We start from the raw sequence: 14804 nt of genomic DNA on the forward strand, positions 1-14804 counted from the left end.
AAATATTTTGGAGATAAAAGGTACCGCATCAATTATCTACTGCTGTATGGCAAACTACTCTGAAACATGATGGCTTAAAACAACAATGCATTCAAATTTATTACTATTGTGACAGGTATTCCGTTAGCTTTGCCTGGCCACAGTCACGCAGCTGTACTCAGCCAGAAGGATGGCAAGGGTGAGGCTTAGTGGGACATCTTGGACCACTGTTCATCTCTCTCAAAGAGGTTGTTCATTATTAAGGGACTGGCTCTAGTTGTACTTCTTACAGGGTCAAAGAGTTTCAAGAGAACAAGCCCCAACATGTAAGTAGCTATCAAGCTTCTGCTTGTGTCACATGTACTGATATTCTAGTGGCCAACCAAGCCACTAGATTTTTTATTTATTTATTTGAAAAGCAGAGTGACACACAGAGAGAGTATCTTTAATGTACTGATTCGCTAACCAAATGCCTGCAACAGCTAGGACTGAACCAGGAACCAAGAACTTCATTCCAGTCTCCCACATGGGTGGCAGAAACCCCAACACTTGGGCTGCTTCCTAGGCACATTAATAGGAAGCCGGCTCTTAAGCAGAAATGGGATTTGATTGCAGGCCTTTGGGATGCAGAGGTCCCAAGTAGAAGTTAACCTACTGTACCTAATGCCTGTCTCTACAATTCTCTCTTGCCAATGCTTATAATTACAATTTTATATAGGTGTAATCAATTCTCTTTTACAAAATTAGGAGACCAAACTAAAAAGTAACATTCTAAGATGTTTTTAAGGCATGTTTGTGGGAGAGTGAGCATTCAATCTTCCATCTATTTAAAAACAAAGTATGTTTTCTTACTGTCTTTCAGGATAATGAAGGGCTAGAAATAGATTAAGTGCTAAATAAAACAGCATGTGGCTGATTATGTTAGTAAAACGGCATGGTCTTGTCTGCAGCATGGTTTACATCCTGGACACCATCCTAGGCTCTAGCCCCAGCTCTAGCCCCAGCTGCCATTGCTGGAAGCCAGGTGACCAGATGGCCCAACAGGAAGCCCACCTGACAATAAACCTTTCTTTTCTTCTTCTTCTTCTTTTTTTTTTTTTTTTTTTTTTGACAAGCAGAGTGGACAATGAGAGAGAGAGAGACAGAGAGACAGAGAGACAGAGAGACAGAGAGACAGAGAGACAGAGAGAAAGGTCTTCCTTTACCATTAGTTTACCCTCCAATGGCCACTGCGGCCAGCACACTGCAGCCAGCACACCGCGCTGATCCAAAGCCAGGAAGGAGCCAGGTGCCCCTCTTGGTCTCCCATGCAGGTGCAAGGCCCAAGCACCTGGACCATCCTCCACTGCACTCCTGGGCCACAGCAGAGAGCTGGACTGGAAGAGGGGCAACCGGGACAGAATCCGGTGCCCCGACCGGGACTAGAACCCAGTGTGCCGGCGCCAAAGGCAGAGGATTAGCCTAGTGAGCCATGGCGCCAGCCAAACCTTTCTTCTAACTGTGTGTTTGGTGTGTTTGATGGTGGCCTTACATTGGTGCTTTGACTTGGATCCAGGCTCTTCTGTCAACCTTACTGTCCCCCAGGGACCTGAGCTGCTTCAGGATCTTGGATTTAAGCCAGCCACAAAACACATTCATGCCACTGAATGCTCTCTTATTTTCATCCAGACACCGGCCTCTCAAATTCCTGAGGTAAGATGAGTTGGGTGGAGGATCCTCTCAGTGCGACTTTCTATGGGTTATGGTTCTACTCGACTTTGCCCTGAAGTCCTAATACCAGGCACCACAACCCCTATAGCCTCGTTCATCCACGGACTCTGTGTCTGGGCAACAGTGGGTGTGGGTGATGACTCAGTCCCCCGTTTCACCTTATACAGGCTAAGCCCTGGGCTCCAGTGAGTGCATGGGTGACAATCCCACCTCTGTTCCCATAACCTGTCAGATGGCAGCGATCTTAGGGATGTTCAATATCCGCCAATCCAACTCTATGAGTCGCCATGGGAACTTCTCCATCGCATTCCATCCAACCCTCCTCTTGGTCATCTACTACCTCTACAAGCAGTCCACGTTTGACCCTGACACTGTTCAAGATCTTTATCAATTCTGTGAGTAATCAGGAGAGTGGAAAAAATGTCCTATATCTAAGCTTTCTCCTATTGCAGCTCTAAAGTTTCTCCAGGTCAAGTTCTCTTAACTTCCAAAACCAAAACCCTTTCTTCTATGTTTGCTGCTCCAGCTCTCATAGTCTTGCTCGAGGTACCTTTTCCTCCTGCCCAGGAATTTCAACCTTATCTCAGAAGCAGCCCCTGTCCAAAATCTACTCCCCCTGCCCTACCTATGATCCTCTCTAACACTCTCCTCCCAGAGAAGCAAAGGCAAGTTTGGGAACCAGCCATCTCCATGCCATCACCCTCTGGCCCTTGTTCTTCAACAGCTCTTCACCCCTCCCCCTCCAGTTCCAATATTACCATAAGAATAGCATCCTACTGAGCTCTCAAGTCACCTATCCTACCCTTCTGATGGCTCTTTTGTTTTATCATGAGCAAGCCACACAGGATAATCAGATTTTTTTATGGCTCTTGAGCCTATTACATGTCAGCCGAAAACTGCATACTTGTCTTCCTTCCTTCCTTGGAGAGTAATTTGTTGGTGAGAATGGGCACAGCCTGGAGCAATGCTTCCATATCTCATCAGGTCTCCTCAATTCCTACAAAATCCAGATTTCCTGGTCCTATTAGCAAGAATTTCCTAGAGTGGCCCTTCAAACCAGCCCGCTCACTGGATTAATTACTATTTCCAGACATATCCAGACATATCTCCTTTTCCCTAATTGCCCCTTATTCTGTCACCTATCAGATTCTCCTCCTTAGGAATCTCTGGAGGGTGCCCATCTGCTCTGGTGGATGCCCTCTCCCATTAAACCTAACATAATTGTAAACTATCTCGGTGGACTTCTTGTCCCTGACACATCAGCCCCTGTCCCACAGTCATCTTTGGGACCAGTACAGAACCTGCCTGAACTTTTGACTCAGAGGCAGTCCCAAGTTGCTAACTGTTGACTCAGGCATCATTGGCCTAAGGTGTTCTTTTGGTAAAAGGAAAACTAGACCCAAATTCAATTAAAACCTAAAAAGGTGTCTTTGGTAGATAACAATCTCATGCATGAGAATTTGGTTCAACTGTAACTGGATACCAGGTTTAAAGGATTTTCTCTCTTTTGAATCTAGGAAGATCACTGCCTTTAAAAATATTGCTTTGTAACTTACCAAATTTCTTTTGCAATTTGTTTTAACAGGTTTCTGATTATATAGCAATGGGTAATCAGTACTCCTTATAGCCCCTAAAGTGGATTTTGCAGTCTCTGGCTTAATGTCATTGATTTATAGCTAGAGTTTTATATGAATGTAATTTTGACCGTAATTCAGGTAGAGGTATGATAGAATACCAGCATCTTCAGTCATCCAGGTGTAACTGCTAAATGTTAATTGGGTAAAGTCAAATGAGATAAATGTGTCTAAATGTAAATGTTGGTACTCTTAACACCTTATATTCTATAGAAAAACTACTTGAGTTTGCTATCATGTTTTCATAAATTGTCTATGTGAAAATGATTCAATACAGCTTGAAAGTAGCTAAGGTTGAAATTTGATATGTTACCTTATTTAGAAAATGTCTTAATTTGGATTTTTCTAAAGGGTTACTTCAAAATGTAAATCAAGGAAGTCAGCAGGTGGAAAGCAAAAGCTATTATTTGACATAAAAATAGAATCTGATCCTCTGTTAAAGCAATAAGATTTTTATAATATTTTGAAATCATCTTACAAATCTGTTTGAAAACTGCATCATCTCCTTTTGATAGCTTTGTCTAATTGGTGACTGTCAGTTTTCTTGCCAGCTTCAGTAAGCTATTCTCTCTTCCCTAGTTCTGACTCCATTAAAACTGTTCCAAATCATGAGATATGATTCCATGCACTGGCTCTTAAATTTGAGATTTTATTTCTGACTTTTGGAATGACCAAAGAGGCACCAATTTTGTGTTCTGTAGTTTATTATATTCTCTTAATGTCTCTATTAAGTTCTGATGGTTTAAAACAGCTGAGTTTCTATGAAGAATCATGGTTTAAGTATATGCTTATTCTAAAACATTTGAGTAATCGCTTTGTAATTGAACAAATCTGGTCTATATTATGTCATGATGTTAAGGGATTCTGTTTCTACTGGATATTTTAAACCTCCTTGGCATCCTTGACAGGCATTCTGAAAAATATCAAAGTTCCAAATTCTCTGCACTTTGATATTTCCAGTTGGGCCACTGGAAATATCAAAGGATATATGTCTCTCATCTTGTAGAGGTACCAACTAATCAGGCTATTTGGATTACATTAAAGGAACTGTCAAGATACGAAGTGGTGTTAAATTTTAAGTTATGATAATGTAAAATGCTACTGATACAAATCTCTAAAAGATAAAAAAGTCTAATGATTTCATGTTGTTATCTGACATGATGGTTATAAGAAAGGCCCAGAGGCCTAAAAGAGTTAAATGTTTTATAAAATCCTATAGGTGCTTTCAAAAATACTGCAGGGATTAAGCAAGTGTATCTTGTTGGCTAATGAATTTATAATTTTAAAAGATGGCTATTTAAAGTCTTTTGTTATCCACAGTTTTGCATATCAGATTTGCTGCTTATAAAACTAAACATTGTTGGTTCTGTGTTTAACTGTCCTCCTATAGGTTCTCAAGGGCTTTTTCCAGTGAACTCTATTGCATTCAGGACTTTGGGATGGCTCTGTATGCAGATGAAGCCAATAATGCACTACAAGTTCCAACTTAGAGAAAGTATGGTTAATCAAGGTTACTAAGAGCAGAAAGTAATTCTAATCAGTTGGTAAGTTAAAAAAGTTAAAGATTTTAAGAAGCTATTACTGAAACAGCTTTATTGTTCTATCTATACGTGTTATGTTATACACGTATACAGATTGTATGTCTATATGAAGAAATTTTTATTAAGAACTCTGTTTTACGGCTGAAAAGCCCATGGAAAGCCAAGACACTCTGGGGGAAAAAAAAAAAAAAAAACAAAAAGAAAACAAACAAACAAACAAAAAAACCTAAATGAAAGATCTCCACGAGTGAGATCCCAGTGGAAAGAATGGGTCATCAAAGAAGGAGGTACCTTTCTCTGAAGGGAGGAAAGAACTTCCACTTTGACCATGGCCTTGTCTAAATATGATCAGAGTCGGTGAACTCAGGGGGCTTCCATAGCCTTGGCAGCTCATGACAAGAGCCTAGGGTGATTACTGATGCCATAAACAAGAGTGTCAATTTGTTAAGTCAACCACAGGAGTCATTGTGCACTTACTCCTCATGTAGGATCTTTGTCCTTAGTGTGCTGTACATTGAGATTTAATGCTATAACGAGTACTCAAACAATATTTTTCACTTTATGTTTCTGTGTGGGAGCAAACTGTTGAAATCTTTACTTAATGTATGCTAAACTGATCTTCTGTATATAAAGAAAATTGAAAATGAATCTTGATGTGAATGGAAGGGGAGAGGGAGTGGGAAAGGGGAGGGTAGCGGGTGGGAGGGACGTTATGGGGGGAAGCCATTGTGATCCATAAGCTGTACTTTGGAAATTTATATTCATTAAATAAAAGTTAAAAAAAAAGAAGGCATTGGACCTTCTGATATATGATTTCATAAGTTGTTATTTAACAGCTGAAATTGCTTGCCGTTTTCATTTGATATTGTTATTGTCAGTAAGCGATCTGGGAAACCTGACTTGCTCCCTCATTTCTCTATTCTTTTTGAGGTGGGAAACTGACTCGATGTTGAAGGACTCTCTACGATGTACCATGTTCTGTTTGATCTTTAGGCTTCATAAAATGGATGGCTAACATTTTTCTGTAATAACAGCATAACCAAAACAAGAGCTTAAATTATGATTTCACAGCTTGATTTACTTTGCCATTGGCACAGTAAATGGGCAAAGCCTCCCTTTCAGACCAAATGAAGGGAGAGAAAGTTTTAAAGTGAAAACATAGCTTTCCTCATGGGGATTGTCCACCTCACAGAAAAAAACACTATCAGAACATGCCTGTGACTATAGATTTCTAGTTTAGGCCACCAAAGATTAGAGGTGGGACTTGAGACCCCCCCCCCCCCCCTTAACTTACATCCTCTTAAAGGTTTCCTCTAGTCTGCTTTAATAAAACCCAGGAGGAAGAGAAAGCTAGGCAGCAAAACAAATGTAAAGGTAGGTGGCAGGCCAATTAATGGCTGCTCTATACAGTGATCTGCCATCAAGGAGACCTAACGGGCCAGTCCACTACAGTGGCTTTTGACGTGGAAAGCCGGGGCTTTAGCAGAAGTCAGCTCTGCCAGTCAAGAATTGGATCACTAGAAATCAAACTGCTCTGGAGTTGAAGGACACCCAGGTAGGTCAGAGCCACAGATCTTGTTGGCTCCACACTGAAAAGCCCTTCACTTGGCCTAGCTTCCCAAGTAACCACTGCTGCTGAGGGGACAGGCCAAATAGGGTCAGCAAGATTGCAGATAGAACTGTAAATTTCCTGTTAGAGTTGCCACCTGCCTTTACCTGGCCAGCTCCTCTCCCAGGCCTTCCCCAAGGAGGTTCACACCTCTCTTATGATGGACCCCGTGTGAAGAGACAGATAAGTCTGGGCCTCATAGCTGGCAAGGCCTTAAACCCACCTAATTATTATCAATCCCCTCTGTCAATTTCTATTGGCCTCTCAATCAGAAAACTTATTTGTGGTTTAGACAGCACCTTTCTTAGGTCCTCCAATAATGACTGTCCTATGTTCTAGACCCTGTCTAGCCCACTTGGGGCCTCATTCCCTTGTAATCATAGCTCTACTCTTATATATATCAACAGCTCTACCTCCAACAAGAGATGAGCAAGAGATGAGCAGCCTTTCTCCCAGTCTTGGTGGGATCAGCTTCACAGCCTCTCTCTCCTCGGTAGTGATCTCAAGAACAGCTTTGGGCCACAATGTTATCTCAACCAACACTCCAAAACAACTCCAACAGTTAGCAGAGGAGGTCACTAGGTCCACTGAGACCTCCGCTTACTCCATTCAAGGTCTCCAAAGTCAAATCACCTCACTAACGGGTATGGTACTACAGACCAGACTGACCTTAACAGTGTTGTTGTTATGTTATAACCAATCAGGCCAGGTAAAACCACACCCATCCAATGGTCCAGAGACTCCTTCATTTCCTCTCCTCTATAAAATCCTCTCTTTACTTGGTTAATGCCACTACTAGGACCACTGGCTGCTATTCTTACCCTGGCTTTTATACAGTCTTGTCTGGCAGCAAGCTTTGAGCATCATACTAGTCCATCCAAACAGATATTTCCTATCCATTGTTGTGGGGGGCGTTGAGAGGAGTCAGACTAGAGACACATAAAGTCAAGAGAGTTATTGATATGGTGATGGGAAAATGGGTAATGAAATGGAATTTAAATTCTACACTATTTTGGTGATTTTTTAAAGCACTGACTCTGTCCTCCCCTCCTCATTCCGCCCTTTCAACTGGTTCTTTGTGGGTGGGTTACTCTTCTGAAATGCCTACTTCCTTCCTCTTTTGTCTTTCTGTCCTGGTCCCTGGGGAGAATGTAAATTAGCTAAGTGTGATGGGTGTTCAGGAGGCAGGCTTTGGTCCCTGGCCAACAGAGAACGAATTCCCTCAAGAGTAGCCAAAAGTATCAGCTTTGCAAACCTTCCTTCTTAGAGCTGAAAAGATTTCTTTGTTTTTTCAATATTCAAAACTGGGAACTACATGTTTTAAGAAATGTATCCAAACAGATATTTCATATCTATTGTTGTGGGGGCATCGGGAGGAGTCAGACTACACACATAAAGTAGAATAAAACAACATCTTTTCTCACAATGAATGTACGCACATTTGGGGGGGGTGTCAGTCTTCAAGCAAGAAATTATATCATGTAAACAATCATAGTGTAAAGCAAACTGAAGTAAGTGCTAACACAGGTATGTAACCTAATGCACAGAGGCAGAGGAAATATTCTTGGAAGTGAAGACACTTCAAAGAACTGGTCTTTGAGGAGTAAGGGCTGAGAAGAGTGTTCAAGGTGAAGGGCATGGCCTGAGCCTAAAGCACATACCTGACAGTACCTGATGTGGTTGAGATACAGCTGGCATGAGTTAAGAATAGCAGATTTTCGGTTAATACAAGAAATCTTACAAATTTTTGGAAAAAATCTATTTTTAATACAATAGACTGTCCTCTGAAACTCTGTCATTCATTAAAAGAAATGTTGAAACATCACTAATCTTAGATCAGCTTGTCCTGATTAAAGCAGCATGTTAAACCTCTATAAAGAGATTTAACAAAGAGGTAACAAAGGGTAACACATCAAATCACAGTCAACAATTATTTGTTATTTTCTACTCTGGTACATAGTATGTACTCAGTAAATGTTTGCTGCCTAGATAAATGGAGGTTATGGTATGATAACAAACAGCTCCAAAAATGTCAGGGTTTTAACACAATGCAGGATTATTTCTTTTTTTTTTTTTTTTTTTTTTTTTTTGACAGGCAGAGTGGACAGTGAGAGAGAGAGACAGAGAGAAAGGTCTTCCTTTGCCGTTGGTTCACCCTCCAATGGCCGCCGCGGCCGGCGCGCTGCGGCCGGCGCACCGCGCTGATCCAATGGCAGGAGCCAGGAGCCAGGTGCTTTTCCTGGTCTCCCATGGGGTGCAGGGCCCAAGCATCTGGGCCATCCTCCACTGCACTCCCTGGCCACAGCAGAGAGCTGGCTGGAAGAGGGGCAACCGGGACAGAATCCGGCACCCCAACCGGGACTAGAACCCGGTGTGCCGGCGCCGCTAGGCGGAGGATTAGCCTAGTGAGCCGCGGCGCCGGCCTAGGATTATTTCTTGTTCATGCTACACATACAGTGCAGTTCAGCAGGGACATAAAGTGATTCAGAGACCTGTGCTGAAGGATGTTCCATCTTGATACATGTACCACCGTCATGAAGACAGGGAAGCAAGGAGGTGGCGAATCTTCCACTAGGGGTGGAAGGAGGTGGTGAATCTTCCACTAGTTCTTACTTTTTCTACCCACAAGTGATATAGGTCACTTGGCTTATATTTGATTATCCAAAGTAAGTCATTTGACTCGATCTGACTTCAAAGGAAGCAGGAAGGAGAGAATCAGAATATTTGGGAACAATTTGTGATCACCATACATGTCACTCACATAGTTGGTCCTTTTAACTCAGTTTTCATCCTATAAGAAAACTTAATAAAGGCATTTTTTGTCAATTATTGTAAAAAATAATATTGGTTCTGTATATATAGGTAAGAAGCTAATTCCATAACAGATTTTGTATATGAATAAAATTATTCCAAAATTTTCCTAACAGAATTTTCTGCTAGTCAAGCAAATCATAGTATGTTGCCTTAGATCACTTGAAATATCTGCATTCTTTCCATATCAATTCAGCCCACTTGATATTTGCCTCTTATGAGATGACAGCATTTACTCTAAAGACCTTGTTCAGTCATTGAACATCTTGCAGAAAATGTAGCTAGTGTAGACATATGCCCAGTGCTTGTACTAACATTTTCTATCTTCTATTCTGACACTTATTAGATGATTGCTTTAAAGCTATTTTTGAAGAGAGGACTTGAAAGAGGAGAATGGATCAATCACTGTTTAGCCTGCTAGACCCTCTTTGATGTACAGTAACCAAAAGTCATTCTCGTCACATCACAGAAGGTTTAGGTGAGGTAAGCTTGTGATCTCAGTTGAATTCTTAATACATGATAGGCTGTCTAGTGTCTCCATACAGGGGATGTAATTCAGTTTATAATAAAAGCTCAGTGCCCTTATTGCTGTGACTATACACAGTGGACTTACTATGTATTATCTATTGTATTTTTTTTTGGATGAAAGAGAAAGTATTGGATTATGCCCTAACTGTGGTTCAGTGTCTACTTAACCAATTCACTGCTGCTAATTAGCATGTGGGTACTATAATAAGGTAACATCCTGGGCAACTCCTGTCCTTCTTCTTGTAGCAGACCTCTATAAGGCTATTTCTACCTTGTGTTGATGAACTAATTGTGCCCATTCCATGGTAAACACAAGGCTGTTTTGAAAGAACTTGGAACACACTGGCCATCTCATTGTATTAGCCATCAATTGAAATCACAGAATAAAGTAAAATAAGGTTTAAATGTAGCTTCGTATATTGACCCTGCTGGAAGAAATGCTCAATGGCTGAGAGAGTTCATAGATAACCTAGTTTTTCATTCTCTCTGCCTCTTGCAACAATAATGTAGTTGCCACCTCAGCAGACATATTATATAATCAATACTTAGATGGCCATTATTGCTGTTGGGCATAAAAAGTGCATTCAAAAGGCAGAAGAATCTTCTCGAGACTTTCATTCTGTCAAAAAGGGCAGTCCTTAGGGAGAGTTTCCCCCCAAAAGCAGATAGCCAGAGGAAATGTTGACCGTGTCAGACAGTTTCTAGGGCAGCGAGCCAACATGGGTCTCTTCCCTCCCCCAATGGCTCCTGGACACAGGATTGACCCTTGATGAAGAAAGAAAAACACTGTTTAGGATTTCCAAGTATTTCCTTTTCTATTTTGTTTCAGGGATCTCCCTCAACTCCTTAATATTATGAAGAACAGAGATTGAGCTTTTACATCATTACATAATGAATACAAGTTGGACACAATGAACTTGAAAACAAGAAACTACCAATTTTTTAAAAACACTCTGGTATTGAATATAAATGATTGTCACTGTAAAAATGAGTGAAAGAATCTGATATTGCTCAGATTATTACACTCAATGGCTATAAGTTACATTGTCAAATGGAATGGAGTAACAACATTTCATTAAAGATCATTTATGGCTTGAATCTCAAAATATCCTTTGAATTCAATCTTTGAGAAAGTAAAAATGTACTTAATTTTCAGAGTTTGTTTTTATTTTCTAGAGACTGAATAGTTTGACACAAAGCCAGAACTAGACCATGCTTTTCATGGTCAGTAGAGCTCTATACTAAAAACTTTATGAATATATATTAATAGATTGTGTCTTGTTTACTTTAAGAAAAGCCACAACTGTGAGGGGATATGAAATGAGAACAGGCATGTTAAAATGCTAACAAAGAAATCTCACAACTCCCCCCTCCCCCCTCCCCCTCACCCCCCACCCTCCACCCTCTACCCCCAAAAAAGCTCACGTGAGCACGTGGGATTTGCAATCAGGCTGCATAGGGGGGGTCAGAGATCAAAAATAAATGGTGGGCCACAACATGCAGAGCTTTTAAAAAATAATGTCACATTCTTTCATTCTCAGCATAAGAAATGGGCAACTTGTTCAGGGCAAATAATTGTTTGAACTGAGGATTTTATTATTAATCTCTGAAGACTGCTGAATTTAGGGTCACAGTAAGGGTTGATTAGGTACAAGGTGCATAAAGCTCTCCTCTGTCGATGCTATTGAAAGAAGCAAGTAATTTAGATTCAGAATTGGTCTTGGATTGAAGCTCACTCCATTACCGACCATTTTCAATTTCAGCTATACAATAAACATCAAGCTCGGCAAGGAAATTAGTACATTTGGTAATGTATTGGAAGAGATGGGTGGGTCTTTGACAAGATGACACTTATCACCAAAGCTTCAGTTAATGAAACCCTTGAGTGGTATCTGCGTTTGACATATTTTGACATTTTTTGAAATCACATCCAGCGTTTTTTCCCCCACAATGTTCTTCTTTATGAGAGAGAGAAAAAAATCCATCTATCTTTAAAATGAGTACTGGAGTACTGCAATATTATTGGAGAAAGAATTAAAAAGATTCTGCCTGCCACTGACAGGAGGAACAGGGTACTTTCTCAAAAATCTGTAAAGAGCAACAGATTCATAGGATAAATTTTATTCATATGAAGTCATTGTAATGCCGTTCCAGGAGAAACTTCTGCCTCAGATGGAGTGGGTTTTGTCACACTCTCCCTAAAAGTACCTTCCTGTAAAATGTGATCTCATTAATATGACTACAATTTTCATTGCTGAAAAATGCACTCCAATTTTGGGTAATTATTTCTTGAACGAAATAGATTTTTGTCCCCCCACCCCCACCCTGCGAGGGAACTGCTTATATCTTGGAAAAGGTGGGACTTTTAAAAGGGAAAATAATGAAGGGAAACAGAAAATGAAGATCATCTACTGAAAAAAGAAAGCAGAGAAAAGTTGAGAAAAACTGCAGGGGGAAAATAAAGGCACAAAATACACAGGGAAAAAGCAGATCAGAACAACAGCATGGAAGATGAACAATTCCTGGCCTCAGACTAGTTCTGACTAGATCACAACCCGTATTCTCTCACCAGAGTTCTCACGTTTATGTATAATTAAATGCTGTTTTATTGCCAAGTGGCCTAGATAATGAAAAACCAGAAAAAGAAGAAAATGCTTCCAAAGTGACCGAAAATTTAGGTTCACACATTCTGAGGAGTGGTTTTTGTTATTTACTTTTTAGTTTTTTCTGAAAGCTGGGTGAAATTATTATGCATTCAGATATTTTAAATCTCACACAGCTCTATTGTTCAGGCCATGTTTTTCATCCAGTGCTGGGAGAACAATTGTAACAAAAAATACAAAGCGTTTCAAATGGGGGGGGCCTTCCTGAACCCTACCGGACCGGGAGGCACTTGCAGCGTGGTAGGGCCCAGCCGGGTGGTCCCTCTCATACATCATTTACCCACCACAAGGAGGAGGTCACCTTGAAGTTTGGAATGGGGGGTTAGGAGAGAGAATGAGCATGAGGGAGGCAGAAAGAGCAGAGTAAGGAAAGAAAAAGGCTGCTTTGTCCAAGATGGATACTCTCGAAGAATTCAAAAAAAAGAGAGGACTCTTTTTCAACCTCTACTCTGTAGGTGATTTCTTTAGACCCTCTATATGACCCCTACCCTTTCTCACTTCCATAATCCAAATGTAAGACCCTGTATCCTGCAGTTAAGGGGTGGGGTGGAGTGGGGGAGAGAACAACTGTATTAGCTTCAGTTCTCAATGTTGTCATCTCAAAAAGCTGCATTTGACATTTTGCTGATTGCTGATCTCTACCCTCTAAAATAATAATTTTAACATCATGTAAAATACAATGAGCATTGTAGGAGTGCTCAGTCGCTCAGTCTTCTAACAATCCAGGGTTGATGATTATTTCTACTGTTTCTTATTCACATGCACCCACCCCAACAGGTGTGGAAACTCGGTCGAGTGTATTGAGTTTAAAAAGAATGACATGTTGCCTGACCTCAAGAGTAGCAGTGTAAGTCAGCTGTTTTCAGCATCACAGGTATGGCCTTTTAGACAAGTTTGCTCCCCAAGAGCCTTCTTTTCATTTTGCCATTTTTAATAATGAAACTGGAACAACTAAACTTTGAGCAGGAGGCTATTATTATATTCAGCAGTATTAGTTAGCTGGGTGGCACTGGAATGGCTCAATAGTTTGTCCAGGTTTGGTGACCATCCTGATGGGTTGATATCTGTGCCACCACAGTTGTCAAATATTTTACTTCATATAAGATATTTACCAGAATTCTTAGTCACCAATGGACTAACTACTATAATCATTATTAATTATTTGTGGGTTTGTTTAATATCTTTCCATCTCCTTCAACACTCGCCTCTTGAGAGAACAGGGTATAATGTCTTCTAACTTCTCTGCATAGGGCAGTTCTTGTCATATAATAGTCACTCAATAAATACATTTTTTGAATGAATTAATGAATTGGGACTTCCCCATATAGTCACATTTTAGGATTTGTGTAAGTCCTAGAAGGATAGTCACTTTCATTTCTTTATAGCATCAGCTGTGTATCCTTTCAGAGTAATTTTGACATTGAATACATTAAAAACTGGAAGAACGTTTTTCACTGTGGATTGTTATTTGATCTCCATGTTTTTCAGAACGATGTCTCTATGATCCACTTTGCCTGTTGCGTGGAGCTCAACATCTTTAGAATGAAACCTCCAGTCTTCGTCAGGGTAGGGAAGGAGCCGTAACTCAGCCGCTTGGAGTGGAGGACAGGATCCAGGGCTAGGGAGCCAACTGAGAGTGAGGATTTCAGCTCTCCTGTTTTCAGTATTAACTGAATATCCATCTTCAGAGGGTCGCTGTACCTACGATTCCCTAGCTATTCAAGAGTCACTGATATGGATCATATTGAGCCTGGGCTACCCAAGCTGCCAGTCTTGGTTTCAGCTTTCTCTGATCTGCTAGATTAAAGTTATGCTGTGATTTCTCCTCTTACGTTTTCCCTGTCTTTATATTGTTTTAGTCCCTTTACTGTCATGTTAGTGTGGTTTTTGGAAGAAGCACAGGCCAAACAAAGTATGAGTTTTGTTTATTTCATAGATTTAATATACTTCTCTCACTTTTTAAACATGAAATTTTTGTTAATAAGCAATATATTTGTGTACATAAAGTATATTTATATGGCATATACAAATGTATGCATATAAAAAAGGGGACTTCAAAGACTCTGTGGAAAACTAAATTGAAATATATGTTTATTTTGATAGAAAAAATTTGAAATCTATGCATACAAGGGGTCTTCAAGAAGATCATGAAAATGCATATTATGAAAAACTATTCCTGGATTCAATTTTTTTCCACCAAAGCAAACTTACTTTAACTCAATGTTTTCCACAAACTGCCCATGTGTACACACCATAAATACACACACTCACACACACAATATAACAGAATGGTAAATGAGTAACCATGCACGTCACTGAATTTAAGCAG

At 40.3% G+C, this 14804-nt stretch overlaps 1 long non-coding RNA gene across 2 annotated transcripts; it reads left to right on the top strand.

The window, feature by feature from the left end:
- The first annotated feature begins 1992 nt into the window (after nucleotides 1-1992).
- Nucleotides 1993-14294, top strand: LOC127493963 (uncharacterized). Of its 2 annotated transcripts, XR_007924622.2 has the most exons (6): nucleotides 1993-2084; nucleotides 4714-4867; nucleotides 6881-7117; nucleotides 9631-9767; nucleotides 13253-13349; nucleotides 13964-14294. It is a non-coding gene; the product is annotated as an uncharacterized lncRNA (long non-coding RNA). The 2 variants fall into 2 exon arrangements; XR_011388042.1 differs by lacking the exon at nucleotides 6881-7117.
- The last annotated feature ends 510 nt before the right edge of the window (nucleotides 14295-14804 follow it).

This window comes from Oryctolagus cuniculus, chromosome 4 (assembly GCF_964237555.1).
Source record: "Oryctolagus cuniculus chromosome 4, mOryCun1.1, whole genome shotgun sequence".
Taxonomy (NCBI): domain Eukaryota; kingdom Metazoa; phylum Chordata; class Mammalia; order Lagomorpha; family Leporidae; genus Oryctolagus; species Oryctolagus cuniculus.